The 24,644-nt window shown below is 41.9% G+C and overlaps 1 protein-coding gene and 1 long non-coding RNA gene across 2 annotated transcripts in view; one reads left to right on the top strand and one right to left on the bottom strand.

The window, feature by feature from the left end:
• Positions 1–1,861: 1,861 nt before the first annotated feature.
• Positions 1,862–4,712, bottom strand: LOC142097817 (uncharacterized). Its single transcript, XR_012678251.1, has 2 exons — positions 4,533–4,712; positions 1,862–2,265 (listed from the first exon to the last, which is right to left on the bottom strand). It is a non-coding gene; the product is annotated as an uncharacterized LOC142097817 (long non-coding RNA).
• Positions 4,713–4,750: 38 nt separating this feature from the next.
• The window catches only part of CALCRL (calcitonin receptor like receptor), a 303,255-nt gene continuing 283,361 nt past the window's right edge, over positions 4,751–24,644 (top strand). The window contains exon 1 of the mRNA XM_075179990.1: positions 4,751–4,946. The gene's annotated coding sequence lies outside the window, so the exon portion shown is untranslated. The remainder of the gene's footprint in view (positions 4,947–24,644) is intronic.

Raw genomic sequence — 24,644 nt, 5'->3', positions numbered from 1 at the left:
CCGGTGGCTTTCTCTGTCTAAGGCTTTCTACCCTTTTACCTCCCCCTAGATTTTCTGAATCAAATAAAATGTTTCAAATATGGCTTTGCATATGTCTTGGTTACTTCTTCTTTGCTTGAGTTGGAAATGTTTGATATAAGGGTTGCATAGGTTTGATATGTTGTTATGATTTGATTTCTGTTGTTCATTTGGTGTAGGCACCCTTTCTGTTTTATGTTTTTTTTATTGATTATTTATTATGGACATTAAGCTCGACTTTTAAGGGGCATTTTCCACTAATATATATTTATGTTTTAAGCTTTGGATGCCACACTTGGTTCAGATTGTTTTGTACAAGGTTGTAAGATTTAAATAAAAAATATTTCCAGTCTCATTCTGGTATCAGCAGCTGTTGTGTGCAGTAGCATTTTGCAGAGCTCCTGAGAACCAGTGATCCCTGGGACAACGCCCAGGGAAGCATGGAGGATCCTGGGCGAGGAGTGGAGGAGACTCTCCAGGCTTCAGGGCCTAGTCCAGGCCAAAGATCTAGCAAGCAAGCTTGTGGGGGAGATTTGGAGGAGAGTCCCCAGGCTTCTGGGCCTTGCTCAGGCCCTGATTTATGCAAGCCTTATAACATCTTGGCAAGCAAAATAGATGCAGAAGACAGTATCCCGTCACAGGGACCTATTCCTACTGCAAATGAACTCCATCCAAACAATACCGTGGAGGATGTTCCAACCATTCCTAGTGATAGGAGAGAGCCCCAGTTACCGAGACTGCAAGGTCTAACTTACAAGGCCTGTGAGGAGATGGAATTTGCCATAGGAGTATTGGATTGTAAAGAACCCAGGAATGTGGTTCCCGGCCACACATTGATTGTGACAGAATCAGCAGTGCCAATGCTGCAGCCAGGGGCTGTTGGTGAGGAGATGAAGACTTTGCAGCGTGACTCACCTGTGCAAAAGCAGATCACCGGCGTTGTTGTAGAGTCCAGCACACAGCAGGTTAATGCAGCTGTAGCCCTGTCAGCATGCATCACTGAAGCAATAGGTGCAAGGAAGAGGGCTGTGTGTTTGCCAGATTCAGATGCAAGCGAGATTGATGAACCAACAGCTAATACCACTTTCATACTGCCTCCCCGGCAATATCCCGGGTTGTTAACCCGAGATATTGCCGGGGCACAGGGCAGTATAGATAACAAGATTCCCGGGTCGGGCGGGTTCATACTGGACCTGCCCGACCCGGGTTTTAGAAAAAAAAAAGTGTAAAAAAATGTTTTAATTAAAAAAAAATACATAACAATTTTTTACTTAACTTATTTTCAGCCAGCGGTGTCTCCGGTGCGTTGCCGGCTGTCAGGTGGACCTCTGGGTACTAAAATGACGTCATTTCTAGTCCATTAGAAATTACGTCATTTTAGTACCCAGAGGTCCCCCTGACAGCCGGCAACGCACCGGAGACACCGCTGGCTGAAAATAAGTTAAGTTAACAATTGTTATGTATTTTTTATTAATTAAAATCTTTTTTTTTTAACTTCACCATTTTTTTTTTTTTTACAGTATGAATGGTGAGACCCGGGAATTACACGAGTTGCACCATTCATACTGCAGACGAGCGGGGTCCAACCCAGGAATTACCCCTCGCAAAATCCCGGGTCTAAGTCCCGGGATTTTAGACCCGGGATTTTGTGGTTGGACTATTCATACTGCACCAAGGGTTTTTGGTGCAGTATGAATGGGGTATAAATCTCAAGCCCAGCAGCTGGAATCTGCAATCATAAAGATTAAAAGGCAAATACTTGTGAAAAAGAAGAATCGCAACAATGCATTTAGTCGTGACAGAGCAGCTATTACTTTGGAGATTACAGGGATGGAAGAAATCCTTAAAGAAAAGGAACAATCACTACAGGATTTATTATTTAAATTACAAACCATGACCTCTGTGGAATCCTCATTAATAAAAGAGGACGATTCAGTCTCTTTACCTGCGAACTTGCCAGTTCCAGAGATGGACAGTACAGCAACAAATCCGCTGTATAACAATATCAGACTTTTGGAGGGTAAACCGCCAGTGATGGAGTCAAAGGGGGCAGTGGATGATACAGGTTTGGTTGTGAGTACCGTGACCGACTTGGCGTCCTCAACTCCTGTGCTGCTTCAGATGGAAACCGGAAGTCCTGATGTCCTGAGTGCGGCTGTAGCGATGCAGAGAAACAATCTGCCCTAATATGTTCAGTAAGTACTGTTATTCAGCAGTCAGGTGATGTCACGGCTAGTGCTTCTGTTCCTCAGCCTGTAATAGACATTATCTCTGTGAGCGAGGTGACATGACAAGTAAGCCAACTGTAGCAAATGTTTTGTCAGACAATGTAAAAGCTGTTCAATCTAATTCTGATAATGTGAGTGATGTTCAGAGTGCAGTAATTGACACAATTTTTGGACCTTTAAGTATGCATAGTAGAACTAAGAAAGCCTTACAGTTGATAGAAAATACTGCCAAAAGCATGCCTGCTATGTTACCCCAAGTGTGTAAACAAGTTTCTGATGGTGGTCAAGTATTAACATTGAAGGGGAGTAGCTCTAGTGCCCAGGAGGTTAAAAGGTTTAATGCTCCACTTGTTTCTAGCCAGTGACCCTGATCTTTTGCCTGTACCCGGACTTTGAACCATTGTCTGTGACCCAGACTTTTTGCCTGTACACGGACTCTGAACCATTGCCTGTGACCCAAACCTTTTGCCTGTCCCTGGATTCCGAACCATTGCCTGTGACACTGACCCTGCTGGTTCCTGACATCTTCTCCGGGGCTCTGCCCTGTCCACAGATCTCTGGCCTGCCTCTGCTCCGTGTACTACCTCCTGTGCCTGTGGCTTGCCGTGTGAGCATAAACTTATACTACTGTAAGCATAAGTCCTGGGGGCATCAGAGTACCTGTGAGCATAACCAGTCTCTACGGGAAAGGCGGCTGCTAGAAGTGAAGACCTCTTCTACTGGTTCTATGAGTTTATGCCGCATTGGTTGCCATAACAGCAGCACAAGAAGATGATAGCTATAAACCAATAATAGAACAGAGTTCAGTAACAAAGTGGGGCTAAGAGCAACTCCGTGATCCAGCACTCAATCATTGATCGTTTCTATCCTGGCAGTAGTAACTGATTGCCTTAAGGTTATCTCCCTCACTTCTGCCTCAGCAGATCCCTGACCGGGAGATTTAAAACGCCAGTCAAGAGGCAGAAATGTGAACGTTTTTTGGCATGTATAGCTTTGGGTATTTGCCATATTATTTAAATGCTTCATTGGCCCCTGGCAAGGTACATGAGTTTCTCACAAGAAATAAATAACATAAAATAAATACGCTGACAGCTTAGTGGTATGTGAAACGCTCACATGCTGCTAGGACCAGTGGGGATTTCTAACAAAATGTCAGAGATCCAGCAGATCCACTGACACTAGCACCTACTACTGAAACTAAAGTGTATAATTGTCATACTGATGTCAAAATGCACAATTTGCACAGCTATTAGTTTCAGAAAAATCGATTGACAAAATCCATTGATGTATATTATATGTTACTGACCAAAGTACAAAGCAATTGTATTATTGTGCATTCGAAAAATATAGGTCATTATCATGGATTATAATCAATAATCAGGACCCTCCAATTAAATAACATTGTTGTTATTTTAAAATAGGTAATTTAAAAAGAAAATGTTATGATTTATTTTACAACTTGAGAAAGTTTTTGACTGGTGTTCCCAAGTGAAAAAACCTTTTCCCATTGTCCCCAGGATTCACAATTACTAATTTGTAAACTACCGTACATAATAACTAAATCATATCGACTAATAACACACACACTAAGGGGCATATTTATGAAAGCACGGTAGTGCACTATCGTGCACTTACCATGAAATTAAGCTCCCTGGGTGTCCTCCGGATATTTATGAAAGGTGCATCGCAGCAGATATCGTGGATATCTGCTGCTTTGCACTCCTCTTCGTTTTTGGGAGCAGTGACCATTCTACAGTATGGTGACTGCTCCCAGCTCAAATCTAACAAGTTCCGAAAAAACATTTTTTTTCGGAAACTTGTCTTGATAATGTACGCCAGCTGGCGTACATTATCAGAATTGAAGAAATTCAATGCTGTCAGCTTTGCTCTAGCGCATGTGTGGAGGGATCACATGATCCCTCCCTGTCACTCACAGCTCTCGGGGATCTTTGTGCGCATGTCCAGTTCTTAGAACTGCACATGCGCAATTCAAGAATGAAAAGAACGAGGAGAAGATCCGAAGACATCGCTTCCGAAGAGGGGGGTAAGTATGATTTTTTACATCACAGAAACAGCAGTTTTTCGGAACTGCTGTTTCTGTGCAGGGTTGTACATAAATGTGAGAAATAGTTCAATCCTTATCATTGCGATAAGGATTGAAAACTACTTATCACTTTATGTGAATATTGATAAATGTGCCCCTATATTCCATAAGCAGTTAATAGTTGCTAAATGTTAATTTAAGAGGAGTGTTAAAATAACAGAAAATTAAAGAACATAATCAACTCTTATCTTTAGAGCTCAGTATGAAGCATGCTTCCTGATTAAAGAGAAGCCATATCCTGCTTCTACTTTAACTTTGCAGATAGGATGTGACCTAGTCGCTGTTGATATAACCATCTGGAATCGGCAATTATCCAAGGAACATCACAGCTAATAGCAGGGAGAACTTTCTTTAGAAAGGAAACATAATGCAGGCGGAGTCCAATGATGTAACAGGAAGCTCTCATGTTTCCTGTTGATGATCGCATTCACTCACTTTGGGTAACATCGTTCTTAGTTGGTTTTTTTTTGTTAAGCAAATCCTCATCTAGCGACGGCAATAGAAATCAGTACTTTTGGACTAGTACATCAAGAAAGGAATAATTATTTTGTTTCTTCTCAAACCACTGGATGTACACACGTGAGATTTTATAGACAGTGAGTAAGATTATTATTATACATCCAAATCATGTACAGTTTAACAACAAATATGAACGTGTATTATATATGTATGTTGTTAAATAATTTACCCAAATAACTGTCACATATACACCTCAAAACACATGAAAGGCCTGTTTTGTTTTGTTTTTATGTATAATTAAACCGTTATGTCAAGATTTACCCCTTTGTTTCCAGACAGTTCATCAGTGTGTATTAACCGTCTATGTTATTTTTAATTAAATAAACTGCAGGGTTTGATTACATAAAATGTGCACCATACAATACAAACTATGCTTTAATAATATTGTTCAATGAATGTGTAAAAAGTATACTGCATTTCGTCCAATGCTTACCAGCAATATGATTGTTATAGTGACATAAAATTAAATAGTAACATTTTCATGTGTGTCTTAAAATCATAATAATGTAACTACATGCGACAAGATAGACTTTGCATATGACCTGGAGATTAAAAAAAAAGTACAGCTGAACCACATCATTGGTAGTTATCTTTTATATAGTGCAGACTCTTGCACTCAGTACTGCTGTTGGGCAAGATGAATAAGGATGTAAAATTTACTCTGTATTTAGCATTAACACATTTGTATTATTATATGCTGGAATGGTAAGGATGGAAACCCCCAAAGTATTTACTGCACTTGTCCCTGAAACTGTTAAGTATACTGATCAAAATGTGGCCTGGAGTCAGGTCCCCCCATAAGTATTATGGGCTCTCTGACAAATTTTGATCCTGGCCCCACCTCTCCTTGAGAGATAAGTTTAATTACTTCTAAAACTTAAAGCGAAGATTCAATGACATGCACTATTTTAGTCTGAGCCGCATTTGGATCAAATGGTGGTTAATATCGATTAGTTCCGTCGATGGTGCAGCAAACTTCTCATTTGAGAAGCCAAGCAGGGCCACCTTAACAACTTTATGGGCCCCCGGGCAATGCAGTGTACCGGGCCCCTAAAAAATAAATATATATATATATATATATATATATATAATATATATTGTGTGTGTGTGTGTGTGTGTGTGTAAAAAAAATAAATATATGTATGAAAAAAAAACACGTGATTATATATATATATATATATATATATATATATATATATATATATATATATATATATATATATATATGGGCCCCCTTAACTTACCTTAAGTCCTCTTCTTTTTTCCGCGCCACTGAGTCTCTTCTGCCCTCTTCCATGCTGTGGTTGCAGTGAATGCTGGGCGTGACATCACACCCAGCATTTACTACGAGCACAGCACGGAAGAGGGGACCAGGGAGGGAGCCGGATCACCGCTGATATGACCACAAGGTAAGTATTTTAAAAAAAAGAAAAAAAAATTTTTTTTTTTTTTTTTTTAGGATTTTAGGGCCTGAAGGGCCCCCGGGCACCTGCCCATCGTGCTCAATGGAAGAGACGGCCCTAAAGCCAATGCTGCATGGCACCCTGACAGCCAAATGGGCCCCCACGTCACATGACCAAAACCATGATGCAGTTGTGACTTGTGGGGCTTTTGAAGTGACATTATTGAATGCTGGCTGCGTTTTGAATTCTTCCGGGCCCATAAGTATTAATGTTACAGTAAAAGCCATGGAGCTTGTGATTTCACTGCTTTTTTTGATTTCAAGTGCTGTTTTTGTTTAAAGTGTGGAATTGGTTCCAGTAAGGAGTTGAATCCAGGAAGGGGTTTAATCTGGTAAGTGGCTAGGAAAGGCTAGTACTAAAGTTCACTGTAGGCTATAAGAAGTTAGGTTAGCCATAATAAGATGAGTAGTAGCAGGCTTGATGATCTCACTCAATGCTTATCTTGTCATATGTATGCACACTTGGAGCAAGTGTTCCAAGGTTTATGCCTCTGTGAGAAATGTGAGCAATTGGTCTCTTTGGAAGCCCAGGTAACTGATCTAAAGCAGACCATTGCAACATTGAGAGACATTGCCAACCTGGAGCAGAGTTTACAGCTCACCGTTAATGCGTTATCTGAGCAGGGTGGAGCAGAGACAGAGGAGGATGCACAGGTAGGCAGCTGGGTAACAGTTACTAGGGGTAGCAGAGGGAGGAAGAGGCAGGCCAGTTCTGAGCTAGGCAATCCCAGCAGATTTGCCAGATTGGATGAAGATACTGTGGAAGGCAGTTCAGAATTGGTAGAGTTGGATGACACTGCTTCCTCTAGCAACCAGGGGAATGGTCTCTCCAGCACAGAGGGGACCAAAGTTACTCAGGGACCCAGGCAGATTGTGGTGGTAGGGGATTCAATTATTAGGAAGGTAGATAGGGCAATCTGTTACCGGGACCGTGCATGCCGAACAGTGTGTTGTCTCCCGGGTGCTCGGGCTCGGCATATTGCGGATCGGGTGGACAGATTGTTGGGAGGGGCTGGGAATGACCCAGCGGTTTTGGTGCATGTTGGCACCAATGACCGAGTTAGAGGAAGAAGGGGTGTCCTAAAGAATGATTTCAGGGACATAGGTCGCAAACTTAAGGCAAGGACATCCAAGGTAGTATTTTCGGAAATACTACCTGTGCCACGCGCTAGTCCAGGGAGGCAGCGGGAGATTAGGGAGGTTAATGCGTGGCTAAAAGATTGGTGTAGGAAGGAGGGTTTTGGATTCTTAGAGCACTGGGCTGATTTCTCGGTCAGTTGCCATCTTTATTGTCGTGATGGATTGCACCTGAATGAGGAGGGGGCTGCAGTGCTAGGGGAGAGGATGGTTAGAAGGTTGGAGGAGATTTTAAACTAGGCTCCGGGGGGGAGGGGCAAGCAAGTATTTATGGGATAGACATTGAGAGTAGTAAGGAGGAATTTAACAAGAGTAAATGGGGTGGAGAGGGGGGAAAGGGAAGCATAGCCGATAAGGAGCGGCCCTTTTTAAAGCAAAAAGAAATACCTAAGGGAGGCAATAGACTTAAGTGTATGCTTGCAAATGCAAGAAGCCTGACAGGTAAAATGGGGGAGTTAGAACTAGTAGCAATGAATGAGCAGTATGATATTATAGGTATTACTGAGACCTGGTGGGATGATACACATGACTGGGCAGTCAACTTGGAAGGCTATTCTCTCTTCAGGAGGGATAGGGTAAATAAAAGGGGAGGAGGAGTATGTCTTTATATTAAGCCAGAATTAAAACCAAGTATTCAGGAAGTTATATACGAGAATATTGGTGATAATATAGAGGCATTGTGGGTGGAAATATCCAGCGGAGGAAAAAGTTCAGAGAAGTTTCTGATAGGGATATGCTATAAACCACCAGATATTAGTACGATTGAGGAAGCCCAACTTCTACAGCAAATTGAAAAGGCTACACAACTAGGTCAAATTTTAATTATGGGGGATTTTAATTATCCGGACATTGATTGGAGTACTGAGACCTGCGGTACAGCTAGGGGAAATAGGTTTCTGAGCACGCTAAAAGACCATTACATGTCCCAATTAGTTGAGGAACCAACTAGGAACCGTACTATACTGGACCTAGTAATAACAAACAATGTAGACGTAATATCAAATATTCAAGTAAAGGAGCACTTGGGAAACAGTGATCATAATATGGTCTCATTTGAAATTAGTTTCCAGAAACTACAGTATAAGGGATCAACTAGGACTTTAAACTTTAAAAAGGCAAATTTTAATATGCTAAAGGAGTCTATAAAGAGCATAGACTGGGACAAAGCCTTTGAAGGAAAAAATACGGTAGAAATGTGGGCTGTCTTTAAAATGTTGTTGGAAACATACACGTATAAGTTCATTTCTATAGGAAATAAATGTAAAAGAATTAAGTCTAAACCAATGTGGCTAAATAAAAAGGTAAGGGAAGAAATGCAAAGGAAGAAGCGTGCATTTAAATTGTTTAAGTCTGAAGGGTCAGAGGAGTCCTTCCATAGGTACAAGGAATATAATAAAACATGCAAAAAGGAAATTAGATTGGCTAAATTAGAAAATGAAAGGCACGTTGCAAAAGAAAGTAAGACAAACCCCAAAAAGTTTTTTAAGTATATAAATGGCAAAAGGATTAAAAAAGATAATATAGGACCACTAAGAAGTGAGATGGGTGAATTGGTAAATGATACTAAGGAAAAAGCAGAGATATTAAGCACGTTCTTTTCTTCAGTATTTACCAGAGAGGAACAAATGGCAGGAGTAATACATAAAAATGGAAATGAAACCATGCCATTAATTAATACTTGGTTGTCAGAGGAAGAAGTCCAAAGGCGACTGAAGAATATTAAGATAAATAAAGCTCCAGGTCCAGATGGCATACACCCAAGGGTCCTTATGGAGTTAAACTCGGAAATAGCTAGACCGCTATTCTTAATTTTCAGAGATTCAATCTCATCAGGCTCAGTACCAAGGGATTGGCGAATAGCAGATGTGGTGCCGTTGTTTAAAAAGGGGACGAGATCACAACCAGAGAATTATAGACCTGTAAGCCTGACATCAATAGTGGGGAAACTACTGGAAGGTATTTTAAGGGACAGTATTCAGGATTACTTGGTACGCAATAAAATTATTAGTGGGAATCAACATGGATTTGTGAGGGATAGGTCATGTCAAACTAATCTAATTAGCTTCTACGAGGAAGTTAGTGGGAACTTAGACCAGGGCAGGACAGTAGATGTGGTCTACTTAGATTTTGCAAAGGCCTTTGATACAGTGCCACACAAGAGGTTGGTTTACAAAATAAGGGAACTGGGTCTAGAAATCAAAATTTGTACTTGGATCGAAAACTGGTTAGAGAATAGGGAACAGAGAGTTGTGATAAATGGAACATTTTCTAATTGGTCAAAGGTCTTAAGTGGAGTACCTCAAGGTTCCGTGCTTGGACCACTCCTTTTTAATATATTTATTAATGACCTTGGTGATGGTTTAGAGAGTAAAGTTTCTATTTTTGCAGATGACACTAAACTCTGTAAGGTAATAAAATCAGAGCAAGATGTAGCTTCTCTACAGAGGGACTTAAATAAACTGGAGGATTGGGCGGCTAAATGGAATATGAGGTTTAACACAGATAAATGTAAGGTTATGCATTCAGGGATCAAAAACAAGAACGCAATCTATAAATTAAATGGAATTAATTTGGGAGAATCTATAATGGAAAAGCGTTTGGGAGTGCTCGTAGACAGTAGACTTAGCAATAGTGCTCAATGTCAAGCAGCAGCTGCAAGGGCAAACAAAGTATTGGCATGCATAAAAAGGGGCATAGATGCAAGGGAAGACAGTGTAATTTTGCCACTGTATAAATCGTTGGTAAGACCTCATCTTGAATATGCAGTACAGTTCTGGGCACCACTCTATAAAAAAGATAATTTGGAACTAGAAAAGGTTCAGAGAAGGGCGACAAAATTGATAAAGGGTATGGAGTCATTAAGTTATGAGGAAAGGTTAGCCAGTTTAGGCATGTTTACTTTAGAAAAGAGGCGTCTAAGGGGAGATATGATTACTATGTACAAATACATTAGGGGTCAGTACAGAGAGCTTTCATGGGAACTTTTTACCCCAAGGACCATACACAGGACACGTGGTCATCCCCTAAGGTTAGAGGAGAGGAAATTTCACAACCAGCAAAGGAAGGGGTTCTTTACAGTAAGGGCAGTCAAGATATGGAATTCATTGCCAGGGAAGGTTGTGATGGCAGATTCAATAGATATGTTTAAGAAAGGGTTAGACAAATTTTTAGCGGAAAGGTGTATCCAGGGATACGACCGTTAATTTAAAATAAAGGATAGTAGTGGATATAGGGTAAAAATTGGATTGCAATATTGAGTCTGGGGGGATTTTCAAAATTGAAACAGATGGGCGGTTGCCTACTCTGGATTAATTTCAAATATAAGTGCAGGATCGCAGGAGATCCAAAATAGGTTGAACTTGATGGACTGGTGTCTTTTTTCAACCTCATCAACTATACTATACTACTATGCTAAGCTCTATCATGGGCCAACTGACACATGTCCCCACCAATGGGCAGCTCTGCTTGGAGATATATGCAGTGTACTATGCTGTACCCATACACTGCATTATCTGCAGTGGCATTGGGGAAATTGTGCTTATGATAGGATGGACCTCCTATGCCACCCTGTCTGTTGTGTTACTGGGGACTGGTTGGGCTTTCCTTGCTACCGACCCCTTTTCGTTATACCAAATGCACCCTCTAACCGCAGTAGGAGGGGCTTTTGCTGCTGCCACCACTGGACTCCTTTGCAGCGTCCAGAATCAGACTGGTTCCCTGTGGCCTATCACATTGGCCAGAGATGCAGGTAGCGGGAAAGGTATTGGTACTGGAATGCTGGGTCCCAACCTCAGAACAGCCGGATAATGGATTAGATTTGGTTTAATCTGCAGGCCACAGGAATTATAGCAGTAAAGTAGGTGTCAAAGCAGGTTCCTTAAGCAAGTGATGTTTATTAGCTTAGGAAGTCCTGAAAAGGACAGTTACACTAGTTTGAGATACTAGTGATATCTAGAAAGTACAGATGGTCAAACAGTGCTCATTTTTATACCGTTTTGAAGCCCTAACTTGGCAAGAGGTATGCCGGACACTGTCTTAGCTGGCACTGCAACGTCTGATAAATAATTACCATTAGGATGTAATATATCCTTTAACCATGGATCTAACTCCATTTAAACTTTATCAAAATTTACATCAATCTCTTGATTTCCTGAAATTGGGTGTTAAGTTCCTTATTTTACTTGCATCCACTCTTAGAGAGATGGCAAGTCTAATTACCCCCTCCTGTCTTTCAGGCTAAACAGACGCGTTGGCCACTGAGATGAAAAGGGTCTAATTAACAACATATTACCTGCCTTCAGTCAGTCACAGAAAACTCATTTCCTCATCTGGCATATATCTATTGCCTCAGAAATCAGTACATTGCTAATAAAGAAGTATAACACAGTATCAAATTCAGTACATTTGTAATTATATAAATTAGCGCACTGCGCTAATAATTTAAATATATTTATACAACAAGTTACTTATAAGTGGTCCAGCCACAGGCCCATTATCATATAATGTCAGATCCCAAACTGAACCCAACACCCGATTATAATCTAATAAAAATTTGTCTGCACCAAGAGGCTGAATCGCAGCCAATTTGGTCATTTTGGACTCGGAACCTGTCGTTCAGCCCAAGTGACCGGATATTCCATGTATGGTCAGCATTACACTTGCTGGACAGAGAAGGGATTAACTTCTAAGTAATTAAAGCTGGATTATCAACTAGAGTGGTGAACATTTTTGTTCATCACTTTAAAGTGGATGCAGAAAAGGTGTGTGAGCTGGAAGAATCAGAAGCCACAATGTCTGTGGTTGCAGCTTCTGATTGGTCCTCTCAGTCATCCCTACCCCCTCTTCAGTATCATACAACACAAGAGTCCCCAGAAAAATGACAGCTTTGAGTATCTAATCAGCTAGAAATGGTAATGCATCCTTTGTGATTCAGGGTTTTAATTATTCAATACCTGTCACAATAATCCATACCTCCACTCTGTGTGCTTTTAATTATTTTAGTGTTAATCCCTTATCTGTCCAACAAATGTAATATAGTGCTGAATTCTATTAGTCAGAAGTGCCCACCTAGAAATGCTTGCGAGTGCTTACAATGTTGCAAATTAGGAAGATTTATTGGAAAAAGAAAAATATCTTCAATTTACATTGGAGCTTTTCTTTCATTTTTTCTTTAAATATACAGTGTTAAGAAAGAGTCTGTTTGTGCACAGAGAAGTGAATGTCTTTGTATATGTGTAGTTATTTATCCTGAGTGGTCGCAACTGTGTCCAATTATTCAACTGAGGTAATGAATTGCCATGTACTACACAGTGGCAGAAGAGACCAGGGGGTAAATGTATCAAAGTGCGATTTTGCAACTCCAGCGATTTTCTCGGGAGAGTTGAAACTCGCCAATGTATGAAGCTGAGTTTTCATACAAAATCGCCAGAGTTCTGCTTCTGTCAAAATCGCTACTTGCAAAATCGCCAGAGATCAAACTCCCGACTGTTTGCCACTGCAACTATACAGCTCTCAAATGTATGAAGCTGTGAGTTAGCAAACTCAGGAGAGTTTGCTTCTAAACACGCCAGATACAACACGCTGTTTGATAGCAGCGTGTTGTAGAAACACATCACTGTTGCACTGCTCTGGCAGTGTTAAAATGTTAAAGAACAGATAAAAGTTAAAAAAAAAAAAGCGTGAGGTCCCCCCACTATTTATGCTTAACCCTAGTACTGCCTGACTAGTGCTGGTCCCGTGAAAATCGGGGAAAAAATTTGCGTGGGGTTCCCCTGATTTTCACTTTACCAGCACTAGGCAAACCAGCCAGGGTTGGCGGCACTATAGCAGGGGGACACGTGGCAGGGGTCCCCCTGCCATAATGACTAACCAACCCTAGGTTGTTCAGCGCTGGGCTGGATTCCCTAGGGAGTGGGGTCCGCCGAAAAAAATGAGCGTGCCCCCCCCTAGAAAGAACCAGCCCAGTGCTGATAGCACTAGGGCTCTTCCTACTACCCCTGGGCTGTGGGTAGTAGGGTAATATGGCGAGACAGTATAAAAAAAATAAACTGACACCAATTTTTTTTGTGGAACTACAAGTCCCAGCCAGCCAGGTTGCCCAAAAAAATGTGGCCATGCTGTTGCTTGTATAACTACAAGCACCAGCATACCCACGGCAGAACCACAAGTGCCAACATGCCCTGACATCCCTGTCTTGCTGGGACCTGTAGTTCCACAAAGAAAAAATTAAAATAAACAACAACACCCTCTTAAAAACCACATCTATTTATTAAAAATAAAAACCCCACAATAAATACACTAACCGCCCTCATTTTAACCACATCTATTTAATAAAAATAAAAAAAAACCAAATACTCACCAAAGATGTCTTCTTTCTTCTTCCAAAGGTCCAGGCTTTTCCCAGTCCCTTAATATTTATACCTCCAATAGTCCATGCTTGCCCCAGTCCCAGCAAATTTCTACTTCCAAACGGGATGGCTTGTAGAATATCTTCTTGGCTTCAGCCAGAAGGGCCCCATATTTGTAACATCCCGACTCTGTGTTCTTGATTGTAGTAAAATAAAAAAAAACTTGAGGCGCCGTAAACACCTCCTACTAGGTAGGAGGTCCTAACCGCAATGAACTTACGTTCATTGTGTAAGCTATAACTACAGTATAATGTGATTTTCCCACGCTAGTGGGGGAATCACCTAATACTGTACCTAGAGCTTACGCAAGTAATGTAGCTCATTGCGCATGCGCTACGTTACTTGCGTAAGCTGTAATACAGTAAATACAGCTTACGCAAATCAAGTATTTGTGTGCTACATGAAAAAACAGCCAGTATTTTCCTTATGTGCAAAACAGAATACTAATTCGCAACCCTTGCATTGTACCATGGTTTTGTCCAGAAGACTGTTTCTTAAGTTAAGATCCTTAATGAATCAGGCCCCAGATTATCATGACAAATGCTATATGAATTGGCATTATCAAACAATTATTTTTGAACAATGTATAGTTGAGACATGAGACTGCCCTGTTAGCTTCAACCAGAAAAGCTCAATAAATATATTGGGCCTGATTCATTAAGTAAAGTTCAGCAAAAGTAAGCAAGTAAGGCAAAACCATGTTGCATTGGAGGGGGAGGTAAATTTAAAATGTGATAGCAGATTTATATTTGGGGTAGAGTATGTCCTAGATCAACTTTAATTTTCGGTGTACAAATAAGCTATGAAGTATTTGTGTGCTACATGAAAAAACAGCCAGTATTTTCCTTATGTGCAAAATAATAAACTAATTTGCATCCCTTGCATTGCAATATGGTTTTGTCAAGAAAACTTGAGTAAGAAAACTTACTTAATTTTTTTTTCTCTTCCCACTGATGCAATGTCCCTTCGAGGTGGATGCTTAGCCTTTCTTAGTATGATGCCCCAAAATACCATACCACATTTTCCACTCAGTGCAGTGACAAAGTGCAGTTCCTCTCCAATTTCTCAATGCTATTTATGAAATGCCTGAACACTTCAGCAAATTTTTCTGGCAAGGGTTTCACAGTATTGTTAGTATGGAGGAGGATAATGTGCGTGTCCTTTTGTGCTAAAACTTGATGCTTGCATTATCTGAGATCCAGTAACGCCAGACAGCCAGGCAGCGGCCCCCTGCTGGGTATACAGGCTAAACAGGTTTTTGTCACTTCACATAGAGACTTACTTAACATTTCCCGCTATCAGCAAACAGACTTCCTCTAGCAAAGCTACAAACCCAAACAATAACACTTGCATACAAAACACATCCCAATGTAACACGACAAGTGCAGTTCAAATTATATATTGGTGACTTCACCTCTGATTGAAATGCATTTCTACAATAAATTAATTCTACATGATCCAGCCACAAATAAGTTATTTAAAAGTTTTCCAGTCCTCCCCCTTGTCCATGCGGGCAACCAGTGTGCCATGTCCTAACGATTTGGCTCCTGGTCCGCAGTTCTTAGGGTTACCGGGAATGACCCGGATGTTCCGGCTCTCCCTGCCAAGATAGTCCATCTGCATTGCTGTGAGCCTTTCCTTGCTTGTGAATTATGTCAAAATCATAAATTTGAAGTGCAAGGCTGCATCGCAACAGTCGTCCATTTTCCCCTGAGGTGTGTTGTAGCCACTTTGAAGGATTATGATCAGTCACCACAGTAAAATGTCGTCCATACAAATAAGGTTGAAGTTTTTTCACTGCCCACACAATGGCCAAACATTCCTTCTCAATTGAGGCATACTCCACCTCCTCCCGGTTTAGCAGTTTTCTGCTCAAAAAGGCCACAGGGTGCTCCTGCCAATCTGGCCCCACCTGGCAAAGTACTGCTCCCAGTCCATACTGTGCCGCGTCAGTTTGCACAATAAAGTCCTTGTCATAATTGGGCGCCAACAGTATTGGAGCACGAACCAGGGCTTCCTTTAATGACTGAAATGCCAGCTCACAAGTGGATGTCCAGTCAACTACTTTGGGGAGTTTATTCCTAGTGAGATCTATCAAGGGCTTCGCTACAGTGCTAAAGTCTGGGACGAAACGTCTGTAGTACCCTGAGATCCCTAAGAAGGACAATACTTGTCTTTGGGTTGTGGGCCGGGGCCAGTCTCGGATTGCTTCTACCTTAGCTGGTGCTGGCTTAACCCTACCTCCCCACACCCGACCCAGGTACTGCACCTCTGACATCCCCATTTGACACTTGTCTACTTTGATGGTCAGGCCTGCCCACTGAATTTACTCCAACACTTGTCCCACATGTTTCAGATGGTCCTCCCAGGATTTACTGAAAATGGCAATGTCATCCAAGTACGCCTGAGCAAAGCCTTTACACCCTTCCATCAGGTAATCAACCACTGGCTGGCGCAGTCTTCATCCCAAATGGCATGGACTTAAACTCGAACAGGCCAAATGAATGAATGCTGACTGTTCCTGAGCCTCTGGGGTCAGCTGTATCTTACAATAGTCAAAGGTAGAAATATACTTTGCTCCAGCAACTCGTCTAACAGAGCATCAATTCAGGGCAGGGGACAGGCATCTGTCACTTTGTTCAACTGGCTATAGTCTACTCAAAACCAAGTTGTCTTGTCCTTCTTCGGAACCAATACAACGGATGACGCCCATGGACTATGCGATGGCTGGATCACCCGAAGCTCAAGCATCTCCTGTATCTCCTTGTATATATTTTCCTTGGCTTCTGGTAAAACCCGTTAAGCGGGTTTCCTAACTGGCCTATGCTTACCAGTGTCTACGTGGTGCATCACCAAGAAAGTCTGACTGGGCTTCCTACTGAACTGAGTCGCAAAGGACCACAGCACTGCCTCAAGCTGCTCCCTCTTGTGGGCACTCAACTGCTCAAATTAGCCCACTTCCTCTACACCACCTTCACCTCTGGCATCCGCGAGGAGGTTAGGTAGTGGGTTACTTCCTGGTTCGTCAGTCAGTAAGCAGCAAACCGCCGCTACCGACTCCACACGCTCATGGTATGCCTTCAACATATTTACATGGTTGGTCCGCTGCCACCTACCATCGCTATCAAATGACACCACGTAAATGATGCCACTCAGGTGTTTTGAGACCATGTACGGTCCAGCCCACGCAGCCTGGAGCTTGTTCTGGCACGTGGGCATCAGAACAAGGACCATCTGCCCTACCTCAAACACTGGCACACGCGCTCTTATCATGCCAAGTCTTCTGTTTTGCTTGCGCTTCCGCTAGGTTAGCCTTCAGGAGCCCCATGAGATTCTCTTACTCATCTCTGAGCTTCAACACATACTCCACCACAGAGACATCCTCCCAAGACTCCCGGAACAGGTCAAGAGGTCCACGGACTCTGCAGCCATATAGTAGCTCAAAGGGGGAGAAACCGGTAGACTCCTGCATCACCTACCAATAAGCAAACAGGAGGTGTGGCAGGTAGTGTTCCCAGTCCCCCTCCGAAGTTACAAATGCCAGTAGCATGTGCTTCAGAGTGCCATTGAACCGCTCGTACAGTGGATTAGCCTGGGGATGGTAGGGGGCAGTACGAAGTTCCTGCACTCCACATTTTGCCCAGAGACACTGGACCAGTTCACTCTTGAACTGTGTCCCTTGATCAGTTAGGATCTAGTTAGGGAACCCCACTCTGCTAAATACTCCTAGCAGTGCGTCCGCAGTTATGGAGGACAGGACTACAGCCTCGGGATACTGGGTAGCATAGTCCACCATGGTGAGGATGTACCTCTTCCCCGATCTACTGGGCACAGGCAGGTAACCTACTACATCCACCATCACTCGCTGAAAAGGTCCTGAGGGGAGCACGAGCACTGGGGCTCCCGAGTCGCTGACATGCATCCCAGGACTTTCAGTAGGCCCGTACGTCATCCAACATTTTCGGCCAGAAAAAGTTTTGTGTCAGGTGCTTCAGTGTTCGGTCTCTTCCCTGGTGTCCAGCCATAGGGACTTCATGGGCAACTGACATTCGAAAGCCCCGTGGTACCACCAGTTGAACTTGTTCCCAGAGTGGTCTATCCCCATCTACCTTCCTAGCTACACGGTACAACAACCCTTTACGCCAGGTCACACTCCCCACCTCCATCGCTGGAAGGCTGCTGCAGGCTGGTGCCTCATGCCTTCCAGTGAGGGATCAGAGAGCTGCGCTGCCCTGAACTCTTCCCTGCGGCCCTCACTATTGTCTAAGTCAGGATGTGCTGCAGGGGGTCTATGTTGAGATGACTATGGTCAGTCAAAGGGAGGCCAATGTGGTCAGCTATACTCGGCTATATTCACCGCCGAAGCTGGCATACTGTTAGGGACAGGAGCATCAGCGGGCACCACCACAATATCAGGTTGGCAAGAGACAACATCCTCTGCTTTGCTGGGGGACTGAGTCTTTCCAGAAGCAAAGGGCTGGCTGAGTCCTGAAGAAGTTGCAGCTGTGGTATTTTCCTCCGGGCTGGATTGTGCAGGTGTAGATCCTGAAGACTGTAGTTTTAGCAGCTTGGCTCCGGGTAATAGAGTTTAGAAATGTGGTCACAATTCCACCTCCAGCATCGTTGCCCAAAATCACATCCGTTGGGAGGCCATCCATAACGGCAACATCTTGCAACTCTCAGCCATCTCCCCAGTCCATATACACTCTTGCTACAGGCACTTTCTTCTCCAGTCCATCTGCCAGCAGCAGGATCAATAAAATGGGGGCTCACAACAGTAATTGAGGCCCCTGAGTCTCTCAGCCCTTTACCCTGCAGGGGTCCCACCTTGACTGGCTACAGGTTCCTCCACATGTTTTTGGAGTGTCTTTTGGACAAACAGGTGACTCTCCGCTGAGTCACCTTCAATCACACTACACACCGTTGGGCTGGCAAGGGTGGAAACAGTCTGTGTCAATGAAAAAACACAGCACTGAGTTTTAGCTAAACCCCTCTTTGGAAATATATTCGTGTATATTGATTCACTGATAATACAGAAGGGAAGATGCACCCACACAAGTAATAGACTAAAGTGACAGAAAAAGAAAATACAAGAAAGCAGAAATTGTGTATCAGGGTCACTATTAGCATATAGCCAATTGTGATTAAATTGGTAAATCTTTATTAATGAATATTAAAAAACCATTATAGCGAAATATTAAAAATGGTTAAATTGGAATGTTAAGGAAATGAATATAATGGTAGAAAAACCGGTGGTAATCATTTTTCCGATTACCACCATTCCGACATCGCCAATACCTACAAAAAAAATTAAAGAATGAAAAAGCGACTTGAAAATAATCAGACTTACATTCCAGACGACGCTGGAGATTTCCGAAGACAGCAGCATACTGACAGAAAGCCAATCCGATTACAGAAGACACTGGCACTGCAGCCTGACGTCTGTCCATAAAAATTTATAGCGGCAATGTAAGGTTAAATATGTCAACACTTAACCTTAGGGAACTCCACATTGCCGCTTTAATTTTTTATGGACAGACGTCGCAATGACGTCAGGCTGCAGTGCCGGTGACTTCTGTAATCGGAATGGCTTTCTGTCATTATGCTGCTGTCTTCGGAAATCTCCAGCGTCGTCTTGAATGTAAGTCTGATTATTTTCAAGTCGCTTTTTCATTCTTTCGTTTTTTTTGTAGGTATTACCAATGTCGAAATTCCGAGAGTAGTTTAACACGTACCCAACCCAGAAAAACTACCCTGCTGGCTTGCTGTCCTAATTATAGCATATATAGATAATAATTTTAAAGTATATTGAAAACAATCAATCCTACAATATCACTCTGAAGATTGTATGAATGGTATAATACACTTATCTGACTTAAGATAAATAATGTCATGGATCCTAAAACCTTTTATTAGAGTGACAAGGGATCAGTCTGCAGAGAAAGCTCTCTGACAGTAACTTGGTTCAAGCTCTCAAAACAAGTATGTTACAATGGCAATGTTACAAAATATCTTTGGTAAAAATACAGCGTGTCGAATCTCCTAAAGTTTATCTTGGAGTCCTCCTAACAGATGCACAAACAGAGAACCTAGCGCTATCTGGCAAAGAGCTTGGTTCAAAAATCCTAATTAGTGTAGATAACAGGGGAACTATGTCTGTATGATTTAGTTTTAAACTGCTAGATAGTAACTCCGATCCTTTTGATCCATAGTGAAACACATGAACCGAGACCTAATATTAAAATATCTAGTTTCCGGTTACTGATATTCTAGCTCTATTTACTGCAGGTTCACAAAGGCTGTATCTGAGAGGTTTTTTTTTATATACCCCTCAGCTAGATTAATTGTTTAAATAAAACTGACAGAGAGTGAGTGCAGTGTCCGCCGATGCGCGTTTCGATATATGCTTTAACGAGGCAACCTGATGGCATGCCTTCATTGGGTTTAACTAGTGTAAAACACTCCCCATATGATGAAGTATGCAGCTCGGCAGCCTATCATAGTAACCAGGTCACGTGATGATTGATCGACAAATGAATTCACCTATCGTATCTAATGTGCCACCCTCATTCTAGATCAGTCATTGTATTGACAAAAGAGGACCCTGGATAAATAAACAAAAGCGTAATTAATGTACACAATCCCATTTAAAAGGAAACAGGTAAGTCAGTGTGTTTAGTAACCACCCAAACACAAAGATCACAAGTGGAACAAAAATATGTTTTTATATTCAATACCGATATCGTGTAATAGATAGTAAACCAAATTGTGAAAATTGGCCACTAACAATCTTCCCTGTATAAGTTACACTGTAGTTGGAATGAGTTCTTTATGATAAGAGGAGAAGTATAAGTAATAGATTACATAATATCTACAAAAAAATTACAACTTAAATAGTAAAAACGGAGGTGATGCTATAAATGTGTTCTGTGAAAATAATTGAATAAATAAAATTTGTGTTGCTGTAAGTGTGAAAAGATTTTTTTAATAAGGGGAACAAACTACAATAAATGAACATATAAAAATGAGTAAAGTTTTCGAAGTTTTAAGTAAGGGTGTGCACCGGCCACTTTTGGTGTTTTGGGTTTTGGGTTCTGATTTGTTTTGCCAAAACACCCCACGAAAGGTTTTGGTTCTGATTTCTGGTTTTGGGTTCTGATTTTTTTTTAAAAAAGCATAAAAAGTGCTAAAATCAATTATTTTGTTTTTCTTTTCACTCCTACACTATTATTAACCTCAATAACATTCATTTCCACTAATTTCCAGTCTATTCTGAACACCTCACACCTCACAATATTGTTTTTAGTCCAAAAGGTTGCACCGAGGTGGCTGGATGTCTAAGCTAAGCGACACAAGTGGGCGGCACAAACACGTGGCCCATCGTAGGTGGCTGTGTAGGCTTGAATGGCCTTTTTATTCTCCTCCATACTCTGCAGCATATAGAGGGTGGAGTTCTAGCGCGTCAATACCTCTTGTTTTCGATGATGACAGTGCATTTTAATTATTTTTGGATTTGGCCCCAACACTGAATGTAGTTTAATATCGGATACGCATCTATCTGGACTGCGTAGTGGAGTGGTCCCGGTACCCAATTTGGTACCGGGGCCACAATACCTCCTCCAACTGGTCTAAATTCCACTGCACAGATGTCTGCTCCTACCTCCTCCAACTGGTCTGAATTTCACTGCACAGATGGCGGACACCGGATGCACGTCTAACACTAACATAGCTGTTAAGGCCGCAGTTCCTCTTTTTTGGGACTGCACAAACAATGAACGTAGTAATAGAAATGGCAGTTCCTCTTTTTTGGGACTGCACAAACAATGAACGTAGTAATAGAAATGGCAGTTCCTCTTTTTTGGGACTGCACAAACAATGAACGTAGTAATAGAAATGGCAGTTCCTCTTTTTTGGGACTGCAAGAATATATTGCTCTAATATTTTTTATACTTTTTCAATTATTTTTTTTTATTTTTTTTTAAGATTTTGGGATAATTATCAAATTCCTATGGACTTAGCAGAAAAAAATACAGGACAAAAGCAGCACTGAACTCAGCAGGCCAGACACTGGCCAAAGCACCACTGGAATCAGCAGGACAGAGCACCACTTTACTAAAATAATCAGCAGGACAGAGCACACTTTACTAAAATAATCAGCAGGACAGAGCACACTTTACTAAAATAATCAGCAGGACAGAGCACACTTTACTAAAATAATCAGCAGGACAGAGCACTATCTCTCAACAACCTCCCTCTACACTACCCACAGGGAGAATGAAGATGGCGGCCGCGATTGGGGCATTTATGACATCCGAGTCTCGCGAGATCCGACGCGAGACTTAGACGTCAGAGCCTAACTTTCATTTTTTTGGTGCCGGAAATACCCGAACAGTGCTCGGATCCCGTCGGATCCGCACTGTTCGGGTGGGCTCGGATTAGCGAAATCCGAGCCCACTCATCCTTAGTTTTAAGGTTTCCAATGTCAAAGTGCAAAATAGGGAAAATACTATTTTGCTATATTTACTATCAGGCGTGTTTGTAAACCCTCCGACTTTCGGCGGGTTTGGCGGCGGTTTAGCCATCGCCGGTACTAACGCTAAAACCTCCGTCCAAACGGCCAGAAATGATTTTTTCAAAGCCGCCTCTTTAGAAAGCGCCATGACGGTTTCAACAATGTTGAACATGCAAACAGCCGGATTTACTATTAGGCGGTTAATAAAACCGCCAGAAAAGCGCCATTCAAAAGACCAAAATGAAAGAGCTGCTTGTGAGCGGCGAGATTGCTCAAACAGCATGCTGTTTGAGCTATTTTGCCATTCAGAACATAACAGAAAGGGCTATTTCATGTCCAATGATTGCTCCTTTAGGATTGTATATGGGAAATGGGCAAAGTGTCATGTAATTTCAGGGTAGTGTTAAAATATTTTTTTTTCACCCTGTATGATTGCATAGTAATTTCTGATTTCAACATTCCTTTACAATTTTTTTTTCCTTTGAACAAATCCACAATAATACTGGTGCTTAAAAGAAATCAGGATGCACAATGTTTCATTACATAGTTAACCCTTAATTTAATGTTAATGCAATCCAAATGTGAAAAAAGTTTTTTCTGGCTGAAGAAATCACAGTCTATTGGCAAGCAGTTAATCATGATGCTTACAAAAAGGGCCCCTCATTATTTTTTCAGGTGTGGGTTTGTTGGAGAATGGCTTTTGCAGGGAATGTGGTACATTCTTGCCAGTGTATGTTTGCAGCTTTTTATCTGATGGAGGCAGAAAGGCGGCAGGAGGAGGAGGATGAACAGCAGTTGGCATATGTTCCGCGGAGCCTGCGCAGACCGCGCACTCCACGTGCATTTACAGTGCGTTTGAATCTGGATTCTTTGACTGATGTGGACGTAGTACAAATGTTTCGGCTCAATCGTTCTAACCTGATGAGACTTTATGAGCAAGTGAAGGATGATTTGGAGCCTACAACCAGCCGCTCTAATGCAGTGTCAGGACAACACAAACTACTGTGTGCAGTTCACTTTTTGGCAACAGGTTCCTTTCAATCTGTGTCCTCCAGAGTGATTGGCATAATGCAGCCTACATTTTCAAGACATTTTGGACAGGTCTTATGTGCCCTTAAAAGAGTGTGCCCTAGATATATATGCTTTCCCAACCAGGAGTCGCAGTGGCATGAGCTAAAGAGAGCTTTCTATAGGGTCGCAGGTATCCCAAATGTAATTGGAGCAATAGACTGCACTCATATTGCCTCAGGGCAGAGGTTTTCCTTAATCACCATCATTACCACTCCCTGAATGTTCAGGTTGTGTGTGATGCTAACCTGCGTATAATGAGTGTTGTGGCAAGCTATCCTGGTTCATGTCATGACGCCTTTATCCTGAGACAGTCTACCCTTTATGCCAAATATGAAAGTGGTGAAATGCCGGAGGGATGGCTTTTGGGTATGTACTTACCATTTTTTATATATCCCTTATCATAGTTCAGTTTGCCTCACATGTGCTAACTGCTGTACAACATGCTCAATTAAAATGGTAGCTAACATTTTTGCTTTATTACAGGAGATTCAGGATATGGGTGTTGCTCCTGGCTGACTCCTCTGCTGCATCCTCAGACTTCTGCACAGCACAAATACAATGAGGCACACATAGCCACTAGAGGTGTGATAGAGCGTACCTTTGGACTCTTGAAAACCATGTTCAGGTGCCTAGATAAATCTGGTGGGGTGCTTATGTATGCACCTAAAAAGGTGTCTGATATTGTCCTGGCTTGCTGTCTGCTACATAACCTGGCTTTACATCAACTTACCCCACCGATTATTGCAATAAACAGTGAAAAAGTAGGGGTCCGTGTCCCATCTGGTTATGTGCAGAGCACAGAGGTGGGGAGGCAGATTAGAGACCGTCTCATTACTAACTACTTTACATGTAAGTGCATACTAGAAAAAACATTTATTGCTATTAAATGTGTTTGATGTGAGTGCAATGTTTTTTTTTTAAGAGTTTGGAACCTTTAAACAGAGGATAGTGTGTACTCCTCATGTGGTAAATGTGAACGTCCCTGGAAAGTTAGTCAGATGTCAATGTGTAAGTGGAATTAGTGCATTGTTTTTGTAAAGCAGTATACTCTTGTTTAATGTGCAGAAAAGAAAGACTGATAGCATTGAAATGTAACTGCATTTATTGCAGTAGAACGCATAAACAGAAAATTTACAATGCATACACATGCGTACAAAAACATATACAGAAAACAAAAGAATTAGGC

Source organism: Mixophyes fleayi, chromosome 7 (genome assembly GCF_038048845.1).
Source record: "Mixophyes fleayi isolate aMixFle1 chromosome 7, aMixFle1.hap1, whole genome shotgun sequence".
NCBI lineage: Eukaryota > Metazoa > Chordata > Amphibia > Anura > Limnodynastidae > Mixophyes > Mixophyes fleayi.
The sequence above is the reverse complement of the archived record's forward strand: the minus strand, read 5'-3'. Positions and strand labels throughout refer to the sequence as shown.